Here is a 13,746-nt window from a genome sequence, read left to right as displayed (position 1 = left end):
AATGTAATGTTAATTTCGTATAGATATTTCGGTAAATCAATGAATACAACAATATACAGTTAAACGGTTATGTACACTACGTTGTCTAAACAAAAATTTGTAACCAGGTAGATTAAAATAGGTAGGGAGCTAGTACACTTGGAAGTTAAAAAATATAAATTCAACTAGCGGACCAACTCGACATCGAGTTTTTTAAATGAAATTTTTATTTTGCGAGAAAAATATACAATATATACAATGACCGGAAGTAAACATATTTTTATCAATAACTCAAAAACTATAATAAATGATAATTTCGTGAACTTACATTTTTGAACTCTACGTTGAATTCTCTATTGATTTGACTAATAAAAACGAAACCGGAAGTCGACCTCAAAACCGGAATGCAATTTTTAGTTCATCAAATGTCGACATGGATATCATTTAGCAGTTAATTTTGCATGTTGATCACGAATCCGGTGTCAGATTTGCTCTATCTTGACGTTTTATACGCGTTTCGGGTCACTTCCGGTGTCGGATCGCAACCGGAAGTACATATTTAGATTCGTCTCTACGAGACCTTTCGATCCATATATACATTGTGGGGTCTAAAACTTAAAGTAAATTTTAACTTCCGGTCATCTCAAAACCGGAAGTGAATTTTTGTACAAAAAGTATATCTTGATAATCTCATACGTAATACTAATAATATTCCGAAAAAATATTTTAATTATCTAATATGGTTTTTGAGTAAAGTGGTGGACAAGAAAAAGGCTTCGCGTTTTAGTATATAATTCGTATATAATAATAGATTCGTTAAATGACTAATTTGATTTTGTTAATTATTTGGTTGTTTTTTCATATTATATTATTGTTTGTAAAAACCAATAGAAATCCTAACATAAAGAATCTAAAAATTGCATTCAATAACTCATCTAGGCAAAACCTATCGCGAACTGATTTCTAGTACAGTAAAACTTCTGTTAACGGACACCACTCCACAATGGAAACGTCTGCTGAACGGACAATTTTTAGGTCGCGACTCCGAACAAAATTTGTCCTTACCAGTTTCTACCAATTTCTTCCTTAATTCTAACAGTAACAATCGTCTTTTGTGACGGCTTTATAATTTCCAATTTGAATGTAGATATTTCCATAAAGCAAAGACATTTACTTCAGAAACGTCCATAAAACTCATAAAGGGAACATCTGGCCATCTAATGAATTGCCTGTTGTTATCTCTAGGATATCAACTGCCCTTTATGGCATTATAGTGGGAAATAGATGTTCAGAATAACGCCTTAGTTTTTGTCTTTGGAACATATAATACCTTGTTAACTTCTGGCTGATATACAAAAATAGATGAATGCACAAGGCATTGCTAACAAGACAAGAGTTCTTTAGGATTTAATGCTTTATTTTTCTTTAATATTTGACACACGATAAACTCTCGGACAAGAATGTCTTCAGAAAAATCAAAAAAAGTAAAAAGATTGTTTGATATGATCCCCTATCCAGAACATAAAACATGAAACCAAATAGCAAGTCTCTAAGTCAGCAAGAATCCAAATTTTTTCCTACTTGGTAGGCTTACTTTTAAGGTAGACCCTACAAGGACATCTACCGCAGAACATTATTAGCTGCTTGTCTATTATCATGTGTGATTTCCAGTTTTAGGACAGTTGACAGTTTTTTTTTATAAAAATTTTAGATATATCTCGTACAGGTACCATTTGACCTGTTGTTATTTTCTCTAATCTTGTGTTTTTGTGTTTGTATTTTCCAATCGCATATAACTGAAAATTTTCATAAATTTGTGTGGAGGAATTGTTGCCTAAAAAATTGCACTTCGGATATGTAATTAGTAACCTTTTGCTAACATCTGCTAACTGCTAATAACCGTACACAGAAAATATCACAATAAGTTAAACTGCTATTTGGTTTTCATATAAGGAAATCGCAAAAAGGAATATTTGAAAATCTTGACTAAACAATATCCGATAGGAATATATTATCGTCTAATAGCAAGTCTGGTGAGTTCTCATCCCATCAGCGCATCACTACTTATTTTCATCTACAGGGTGTCCAGAAAAAAAAATGTTCTCTTCTGGTAAATAGTTACCTGAGGATATCTCAATACCGACATACTTTCTATACGTACGAAAATCAAGTTTCACCTATGTATTCCCATATATTAGAAGAGCTTTTCTCAAAACATATTAATACCTTTTTATGGACAGTAATTTAGAAATAGTCGCTTTTCAATCATTTACAAGGCATAAATGGCCAAATTATCAGTTTTACTTTACAGACGGATCTAAAGTACAAAACAAAGTAGGATGTGCATTATTTAATATTCAAAGTGGATTTAAAAAATTATTTAAATTGCCAGCTGAATCATCGATATACACTGCTGAAATGACAGCGATTCTTCTTGCATTAAGGCATATACATAGTAAAGAACCCTACAATTGCATAATATTTACAGACAGTAAGAGTGTCGTCGATAGACTAACAAACGTACATAGGTCCAAACAACTAAATCATATAGAACTAGAAATTATGACTATTTACAATAAAATTACAAATTTAGGGAAAAGCATTATTATATCATGGATAAAGGGACACGCGGGCATTAAGGGCAATGAAATAGCAGATAGCCTAGCCAAATCTGCCCTAGATATAGCCCAAGAAGCTCCCTTGAACTTACTCCCCTTTTCAGACATTGATATAATTAGTAAACAGCATCAAAAAGAAAAATGGCAAACATATTATCGAAACACGAGAACTGGAAATAATTACAAACAAATGCAGCCTGAAATACTCATAAAAAGATGGTTTCATACTCTATCAAATCGCCATTTTATAAGAATTATAAACAGATTAAGATCTAATCATGCTATTACCCTCCTTCATATGTACAAGTTGGGTCTCGCGGAGTCACCTAATTGCAAGTGTGGAAAAGAAGGTAACCTATTACATATTTTTCTTGAATGTTCCCACGAATCAGTAAACATAAACAAATTTTATGATAATCTTATTATATTAAAAATTCCACTTCCCGTCTACCTGAACAATTTGATTTTCTCTAGAGATATCAATATATTAAAAACGATTTACGAACATATCAAAAACTGTAAATATAAATTGTAGCTTAAAACTAACCCTTATATTTAAGTGAATATTGTATTATAGCAGAAAAAAAAATAAATTAATAAAAAAAAAATTTTTAAAAATTAAAAATAAAAAAAATTAGAAAAAAAATTATATATTTAAAAAAAATATATAAAATAAAAAAAAAAATTATAAATAATTAAAAAATAAAAAGGAAGATGTAAACCTCCGAGATGTTGAATCGGGTTATGTCTTAGCACAGGAAAAAAAAAGAAAAAAAAAAGAATTAAAAAATAAGTTGTAATTTATTACTAATTGCATGTTAGATTGTACGGATGATTGTATGTTTATTCCTCTAATTGTAAAAAATTCCTCTGATTGTAAAAATTGTTTGTCTTTAAATTTGTCTGGCTAATTGGCTCGGCCAAGGCCATCGAACTAATAAAAAAAAAAGGGGGTGTCCATAAACTCTCCTGACAAACGAAGACTGGAGATTCCTCAGATAGTTTTTAGACAATTTAACCCAATTCACCAGCTAGTCCAAAAATACTTCCTAATGGAGTTAGAGCTCTTTGAAGATGGCGCCTGACGGAAATACCTTTAGAAAACTTTTATTTAGGAAAACGAAAACTGGTATATTTATTTATCCTCTAAAATTGAATTAATTTTATCAACTGGTAATTTCTAGTACCGATCATAGGCGTCTCTTTTGGGTAGGCCAACTGTTATTTTAACGCATATCTCTTTTGTATTTACCTTTTGAGCATTCGTGAAACTAGATTATTAAATTTTTAAGTAATCTAGTACTAAAAGGTACTTTTTATTTTGCTTGTTTTTGTGATGAAAGCTAAATGAATATTTCTTTAACTAATTGGCTGTAAACTTGTCAACAAAAATATAACCTACGTTTTTTTATTGACAAATTCTGGTCAGTTCGCGAAGTTCATCTTTTAGTTTTTTACTTTATAGCATTAAAATATAACAATTTCAATTTCAACAGAAATGGGTTTTTACTAATGAGGAATACGCTGATATGCTTTAGTTTATGATGAAATGAGGTATAATGCTCGAGCAGCATAACGTTGATACCCCGAAAAATTTCCCAATTGTGATCCCGCGCACTGATCATTTGTTCATTTATTAGTTCTTCATCAACGATTAAGAGAAACAGGTTCAGTGGTCCCAAAAGTAAGAAAAGAGGGCGACATGATTAATGGAAGTTAAGAAAAATCAAGAAATTAGCGTTTCTAAGACTATCTGCCATGTATACCACAATTTTAAAATCTTCCGTAGGAAATATTTTACACAACGAAAATATATAATAGTTTTCATTTTACAAAGGTACAAGCACTACTACAAGGAGATTTCCTGTTCTTGAAAAATTCGCTAGATGGTTACAAAATCAGAAAAATCATAATAAAGGTTTTTTCAGATACAATTTGTTTTGCGACAAAGCTAAAAAATGGAATTTTTAATGTGCATAATGCACAATACTATTCGTACGTTGGTGACAATCCGCACGTTGTTTAATAATTTAAGCATCAGCGTAGGTTTAGCATAAAAGTCTGGATAGAAGTAGTTAACAATTATCTACTTGGGTCTTGTCACTTCAATAATCCTGGCATTACTTTAAATAAAACCTATAAATCAATATTCAGTCGATATCTCTTAGTAATTTGTAATTTCTAATTTGGTTTTAAGCAGCGACTCCAAGCGGCAGTTTTGGCAGACATGCTTAACCGACTAGCAACGAGTGGTCACTCTTGTTTTGACTTCGGGGAAGAAAAGTTTGGTTTAACTTAGTACGCGGTCAGAGATGCGCTAGAATTTGTTTTAAGAATATTAAATTTTTTTGGGAAGAAGAGAAGTTGAAGAAAGTTTTGGTTTGTGTGTTTTTGAGTTTTCCGTTTGGTTTATAGTCACTGGAGAGGGTAACTTTATTACCAAACTTTCCACCTTTAAGAGAAGCGTAGTTGAACACCTGATTGCTTCAAAATATTTATTAAGGACCACTGAAGCAATAAAACACTTAATATGTATTTTTCCTTTGATTTACTTATAGTGAACTTAAGGGCTGATTCAACATTGACAATTATCGCAATTCTGATAGTTATAAAAATATCATTAGCTTTAAGTGCTAGGAGGCAGTAACAGAGATACATAAAATTGAGAGATACAAACAGGTATACGGTTTAACACAAAACACCGGGTTTACAAGCGCATTTATCACTTACGGACCACGCACTTTTCGACAACACACCCGGTCCTTACTTGCCGAGAGGTAAGTTAGTACTGAGACTGTCCTAAGTTATATAACGCGGTGAGGAGTGAGTTTCTGATGTAGGGAGTCAGTCGCACACACGTTAACACGATAGCTGACGATTTGAGCGTACAGTTTGATAAAATAACTATACTACGATTACAATATTATAAAGAGGTTATTTTTACAACAGTCACTCTGAGCCGGTAAGTGGACCCAATTATCAATAAAAAAGTATAAAAACCATCAGCTATTTTGATTTCTAAAATATTAATTACTATTTAAATGGGAATAAGCGTTAATTAAAGGTTAAAGTACGTTTATTGACGTTTCAATTTTCACTTCGGAAATCGATCTCAAAATACAAACATTAGTAATGTTTTATGAAGTATTTTATGTATTTTTTGAAGTACCAAAAAGTACAAAGAACAAGTACAAAACTAAAGTAACTTGGTACAAATAGGAACTATCGACTATAACAAAAAATACAGGGAAAAACTTTAGCCTGGGTTGAGAGTTCACCTTACCCGAAGCTTGAAAGGTTAATAAAAAGTGAACTTCTGATCTTCTGCATATATAAGACAGTGTATCTACGTGTACCATATGTCTTGCACATGTTTTTTTATACTAATATTGAACTAAGTTTATTAGTCTAATTTATTAATTTTATTTATTATAAAAATATTCTTACACCTATCACAACTACTTTAATTTATATTATTTATTTACAATATTTATTTCCGCGTTACATTTTAAATTCGATACGATTATATTTTCAGACTGCCTCACACAATGAAAGTTTCGCTATATATATCAAACAGCCGTTGTTCAGGAATCCCTTCGAAGCCCACGGATGTTGACCTTTGAATTGTCTCGAATGAAAGGAAACGCCAGACCGGTTTCTAGCGGGTCGGAGAATACACTAAAACAAAAGTGAGAATAACAAAATGTTTACAGGTTAAATATGACTCATATTTATCGTAACAATATCTTACCACTATTAATGTCTTCTTTTTCATTCCAGTAGTTAGACATTTGCTGCCTGTTGCTGTGAAACGTCCCTCCATCTTTTAAAGATACATCCAAAACTTCCCTTTCTTTTTCAAACGATTTAAAGTACATAGATGATTGATTGGTTATTTAAAGTTATCTAATGTTTTGTATTTTCCTATATAAACACATTTATTTATTTATCACCAATAGTTCACAACCTGCAAAAACTCTGAAAATATCGCAAAAACTATGAGCGTGAGGGGAGAAATGTCGAGAAAAGTTCTTCAGCCACCGATATTTGTTAGAAAAATCTATTCTGATTTAGTAGTGAAATACAATGGTTGCAATTTATTTTAAAATCCTTGCAAACTCATTTTATAAAGAATATTTTTTTAAATATCCTAAAACTATAAAACATTTTTTATAAGGTTCCAACTAACTTGGGCATATTGTATATTTGATACATAAATGTAATATGTCAAGGAAATATTCCGCTGTAGCTACTTTTATTTGAATAGTAAATGAGTGTAACCAGTAAAACTAAAACTCAAACAGAAATTTGTGTCCCTTTGTTAACATAAAAGCTGTTGTGATTCAAAACTGGATTCAATCGAACAAATTGTAAGCTGGATCAGCAATCTGATAATTAAAACTCTGCACATCACTAGTTTTTCCTTGTATGTTTGTTAAATGGTAAATGATTTTCAGTACAGGATTTGAAATTTCTGTGTTACTCATTAGATATAGAGGAAAAAGTTGATTATTTTATAAAAATTTTAAAAATATAAATGACATAAAGAAACCAAATAATATAAAAGTAATATCAGAATAAAATGATTAACAAGAATAATTTTTTCTGGTGTCATACGCAATTATGGCTTGCAGGCATTCATGCTGGTTGTATTAGGTGTAGGAATGCTTCTTGTGCTATTTTTGTTATTGTAAGTTTAAGTTTGTCGTACCAGTTTCTTATATCCCTGATTAGTATCTTTGACGAATTTGTCCACTCTGACCATTTTAAAAGATAATTTTTATCGCGTTTTTAATATGACCTAAATATATGAAACCGTTCGCTGTTTAACAATAAAAGAAGCTCTATTTGGATATAAGTTCTTCTTAAGACGTCTTAGTTTGTAATATGCTCGAACGATGTAATTTTAAGCAAATTTCTGCGACACCACATTTTGAACGCTTTATTACGATTAAGCAATCTTACTTTAAGTGATAAGTATTGTTCTGAAGCCATTTTCTTGCAGCGTTTTAAAGTAATTACCATTTTAATGGGAAAAAGCCACAACTAAAGGTTAAAGTAAGTTTATTGGCGTTTCAACTTCCACTTCGGAAATCGTTCTCAAAACACGAACAATAATGTTTATTCTAAGTCTTAAATATTCTAGTATAGCTGTAGTCTAGTGTAGCCAGTTTATTTAATTTAACTAGTTGTCCCAAATATACATATTCTTTTACTTGTTCTATAGTTGTTTATGTAATTGTAATTATTAATTCTTCTGGTTGGTTGGTCATAATTTTCGCTTTATTATAATTTATTTGTAGACCTATTTTTGTTGATTCGCTATTTAATTCATCCATCATATTTTGTAATTCTTCCCTTTTATCTGTTATTAATACAATGCTGTTTGCATATCTCAAGTGATTCAAGTATTGGCCACTTATGTTAATACCACGATTTTTCCATTATACTACTACTACCAAGGATTTCCACAGTTTTCACTGTCTTCCTTCACTCAACCGTTTTCTCCAATTTTCCCTGTCATTCCAGTCTCCATCTCGCAGGGTTCTTTTCTCCATAGCCTCGTCGATTTCATCTCTGAATGACCTTCGGGGTCTTCCTCTCTTTCTTCTTCCAATCGGGCTCCATTCTGTGATTTTGTTTATCCAGCGTCCTCTGTCCGCTCTTCTGACGTGGCCGTACCAGGATAGTCTCTTCTCCTCTATATAGTCGATTATGTCTGATTGCACTCCCATTCTCCGCTTAATCTCTGCGTTTTCAATTCTGTCTCTTTTTGTAAGTTTACAGCTTTTCCTCAGGAACTTCATTTCTACTGCTCTTATTCTACCTCTATTTCTCTTGTTTATTGTCCAGTTTTCGGACCCATATGTCAGGATACTTCTTGTCAGGGTATTATATATTCTTTTTTTTGTCTTTATCGTAATGTTCTTATCCCACAACACTGAGTTTAGTTGTCTTATACAGTTTCTTGTTTGTCTCAGTCTGTTGTTTATATCTTCTTCTGTTGTTCCCTGGTTCGATATTATGGTTCCTAAATACTTGAATTTATCTGTTCCATTTATTTGTCTTCCCTCGTCTATCTCTAGGTTTCTCATATCCTTGTTTTCTGTTGTTAGGTATTCGGTTTTCTCTAAGTTTATTTCCATTCCGTTGTTTTTATATTCTTCTTTTTTTCATTATAATTTCCTCATAACTTCTTCCAAAGCTTGATTTAATAGTTTGGGTGATATAGTGTCACCCTGTCTGAGTCCTCGCCGTATCTAAATGGACTCCGTTTGTTCAACTATTTTGATGGATGTTGTTGCTTGATATTGGAAATTAAGTCCGTATATCTAGAGTCTATTCTTCCATTTTGTAAAGACTTCTTTACTGCCCAATGTTCTACCTTATCGAATGCTTTTTCAAAGTCTACAAATGCCATATACATTGGGATTTGATATTCGTTGGCCTTTTCAATTAATATTTTTATCGTAAGCAAATGGTCGCTTGTACTGAATCCTTTTCTAAAACCAGTTTGCTCTCTTAACTGGTAATTATCTAACTTAGTTGTTAATCTGTTTGTTAGTAGTTTGGTCAGCATGAACCATTATGTGCCAGTCAACAGAATCGTGCATCGCGATCTTGTTGTTGTTGTAGGCTGCTAAAACAAACTTGACCAACTTATGAACCACTGCTGATATAGCAAGGACTATTATATAAAAAAAACAACAATTATTATCTCGGAGATCAGAACTAAATTAACGTCAACTAAGTTAAGTCGATATACGATTTGGAAACCAGGCAACAAACTTTCATAACAGTCAAAAATATTTCCGGCAAAATATCCTCTTATTATTATATATAGTTATTTAATGATTTTACTTAGATTTTACAATTTGTTATTTAGTTTGCTTTAAAAATATATGACATACTTCAAAACAATTTTATGATTGAATAAACTTCATTTATTCGAAAATTCGTAGAAATAAACTAATATTGAAAGACTTACGAAAGAAAACTGATGAAGAAACTTCTGCAACAAATTTCAAGTAAATGTATAACATTAATTGAAACATGCTGTTCAGTAGAAACATTTTTTATACTTTGGCTAGTACGGTTCTGTTCATTTTAATTGCTTTTATTATATTCAGTTGTATAACTCTCCTGTTTTTGATATTATCTTTCTTTAATTTCATTAAAACCATTGAATTTTAGCGTACGAACTAATGTATATTGTGTTTTTGGCAATAAAATTAAAATTTCTATTGATTTGAAAACTATTTCGAATACAAAATGAACACGTATTTTTTATTTCAGATCAATTTTGTTGAATAAATTATCGATAGGTGGATTGGTAGAAAACGCAATTCAGCTTTTTAATTCCAATTTTAATTTCCACAATTCTATTGATTGTTCCACATATCACTTGAATAGTTATATTATTTTGTCTAAGGTACTTCTATTATTTGGTTTTTAATCAATATTTTTAATTTTGCTGACTGTTTTCTTTGAAAGTCATTACTTTTGTCTTAAATCTACATTTAACATCTTATTTACAGGTCTTATTTATGGATACCTATTAAATTATAGATGATTTTCTATTAATTCTAATGATCACGTCGGATATATGGTAAGTGAAAACACACTAAGATTAAACTTAAACTCGAAAGCATAAGGTAAAATTACATAGAGTTATTTAGTTTATCTACAAAGTAAACAAATAAATTCGATTGAAATCATGCAGGTTTACGCACCTATAATCTTAAAATACTGAGCTAGTCAGTTTAAACGTAAGAATTAAAAAATATGAAAGTACCTTTTTAAATGAAATAATTAATTAGAATATAATCAAATAAAGTCATATTATAATAAAAAATATAATGAAAAAATAAAAACGTTAAGTAAATATTAAATACTTTTCTCCATAGCTTACATAAAATTCACTGTTCCAACTCATTTTAAAAGGATTATTATTAATTTTTACATACCACTCTAATACGCTGAAAACATTTTTGAATGCATGGCTTAAAATTCAACGTTACAACCGAAATATTTCTCTAATATTTCACTACAACGAAGTATTTTCCGCGATCGTTGACTATAAATTTCGAGAGACTTTCTTATGCAACAAACACACTATATCTACTCGATGCGAGGTACATCAGATAATGTTGCAGGAAATTGTGTTTTCATTCCACTAATAACCTCTCAGGAAGGAAATAAGAGAAACAAGAACATGCAGTTTTGTTATTCGTGAAGGTTTTCCGGGTTTTCCCTAATATCAGGAATATTTTATTATTTTAAAGTATGCCGACTGAGAAGTCGGTGCTGTATTTGTGTTGTATTTAAAAGTATCTCTGAAATGCAAATTTTTTTATTTGATTAATACCTCAAAGTCGGTGAAAGTTTTACAAAAAGCTGAAAATATATGAAAGGGACTATAATAAACTCAAAGTTCAAATAACATGTATATTATACAGGGTGTGCCAAACCTCTTGTTTTCTTTTATTGCGACTAAATTGTGGAGTATTTAAAAAATGTTTATAACGAACTTGATGTATATCAAAGATCTCTATAATTTAAAATTATTTATGCTCATACAGGGTCAGTTGGACACTAAAATGGATCATAGGTGGTTTTTTTTTTTTAATAGAACATCCTGTATATTAAAACATTTTTGAATATATTTTTTATAAACACGAAGAGTTTGTAAAAGTTTATATAGAGAAAGTTTTCTATTTAATAATACAAAACTTTCAATTTTTTTTAAATGAATCACCCTATATATTAGTACTGTATTTTATAGAAAATATTACAGCCTTTATTTTGATATAGGTTGTGTATACTCAGCGCGTTTCGTTTTGCAAATATTTAGAGAGAGATACATGGATTTTACGTGTTGACAGATTTTTTGTTAATAAATTTATATATAACAAACTAATGTACCTATTCTTCTCTTCTTCTCGTAGTACTACAACCCGGGGTGGGTTTTGATTGACTGCACAACTTACTTCCATCTTGAACGGTCGTCCATAATAGTTGGGTCAGTGGGTAACCTCATTGTTCTTAGATCTGACCATATATTGTCTCTCCATCGCATTCGTGGACGTCCTAAGGGTTTAGAGATACTGGGAGTCCAACCGAGCAACATCCAGGACGTGGTCGCTCTACAACCGTCGCTCAAGACCGATATTTAATTTTAAATGCCAGAAGGCAGCCAACAATCACAGCACCCGAGCTGGTTAATGAATTACAGCTTGCATATAATGTAACAATTAGCAGCAGTACTGTGAGGAATCGTCTCCATGAAGCCAATCTTCATAGTCGGCGACCAATGAGATATCCACCTCTATCTAGGGGCAATCGAGCTTCAAGATTAATCTGGTTTCAAGAGTTTCAGAATTGGACTGACAATGACTGGTCCACAGTTTTGTTTAGTGATGAGTCTCGATATGGATTTTATCTAGATCCTCGTCGGACAAGAGTTTGGAGACGACCCGGAAATGGAGAACGATTACGACATCTTCAAGAAGTGTATGCATACAGAGGTGGTACATTAATGGTATGACGCGAAATCATGATTGACGGAAGAAGTGAAGTGACCTCATTTTCCCACGTGGCTTTCACACAAGTCAGCAATATTTGGACACTATTCTTGAACCTATTATGCACCCGTTTGCTGCTGTTGTTGGAGAAAATTTTTACTTTCTGCATGATAACGCTCGACCACATGTTGCGCATATTGTAACAAACTGGTTGGATAACGAGTGTATTGATGTATTGCCGTAGCCAGCACAATCACCAGACATGCTCAATCTCATTGAGCATGTATGGGACATGCTCCAACGAAGAATTACTACACATATGGGCAATATCTACATATCTGACTAATAGTCAGAAATACGTATATAAGGGTGCCTTTTATCTTATACACATGTTTTAATATATTTTTTTTTCTTTGTTGCGAGCTATGCCGATATCTTGTACCTTATATATATATATATATATATATATATATATATATATATATATATATATATATATATATCTGCTTTTTATTATATTCTATTAAATTCATCGATTTTTCTTTTCAGGTGCACTATATTCTGAAGTGATTTATTAAGGTATAAAAGGCTTATGTAAGTTCCTTGTCTTTGCAAAATTGAATTTATCAAACACTTTGTGAATATCTGATTCTCAGAAACGATCTAAACGCTACGGTCTCGACAAAGGGATTTAACTAATACAATATTGTATTTCGCAATATGACGATGGCGACGGAATATGTAGATGTGAAAATCTATAAAATGACGGGTCGTGAGTGCATACTGCTTTTAATAGAGGTGGGGTATGTTAAAATGAGAGATAAAGTACTTGATAATGGACGCAGCTTCAATTTTGCATAATCTTCACCATTTTTTACCTATTTAGAATTTTCTATAGGCAACTCTTTAAACAAATTTTACTTTCAATTTTTAATAAAAATAAAATGTTTAACTAAGAATTTTTGATTGTTAAAGTCTTCTTTGATCACATCCTAATAGAAACCAGGAACTTCTTTTATTTAATAAATGTACGTACTTATCGTGAGGCTTATACAGATTGAGACTATTCATTGGTACCTACTATTACTTAAAGACATAATAAAGAATCACTAAATAAAATATAAAAATCGCACCACTGATCAAAACAACGAACTAATAAATAATTTATTTCTAATTGATAGGCGGAAAAATAAAAGTAAGAATTTCAAATGCAAAAACAAAATGGACAAGAAAAGCACTCATTATAATTTAAACCTCTTGAAAGAGTCTTGTATACTAGAAAGGTATTAAAATTACCTTGACAATAAAAACACAATAGATGAGAATTTAACAGCTAGCGAGAAATCAAATCTATGTAGAAGAAGAATTAAAGAAGCGGCTAATAACCTCCTAGAACCAGAATGATGAATGTGAATATATCAGTAAAAGAAAAAATATATCTTTAAACTTAGACAACAAAGAAAAACACGGAATAAGCAGCAAACATAAAAAATTCAGAAAGGAGAAAAAACTCGTGCATCGAAGCAAAAAGCGGACCTTGGAAAATCAGATTATACAAGAGCTTTAATTACTAAAGGAAAAAATCAAACTAGAGTTCTATAACATCCTAAGTGCAAATGTATTGC

The sequence above is a fragment of the Diabrotica undecimpunctata genome, chromosome 6 (assembly GCF_040954645.1).
Source record: "Diabrotica undecimpunctata isolate CICGRU chromosome 6, icDiaUnde3, whole genome shotgun sequence".
Classification (NCBI taxonomy): Eukaryota; Metazoa; Arthropoda; class Insecta; order Coleoptera; family Chrysomelidae; genus Diabrotica; species Diabrotica undecimpunctata.
This window is presented reverse-complemented; position numbering follows the sequence as displayed.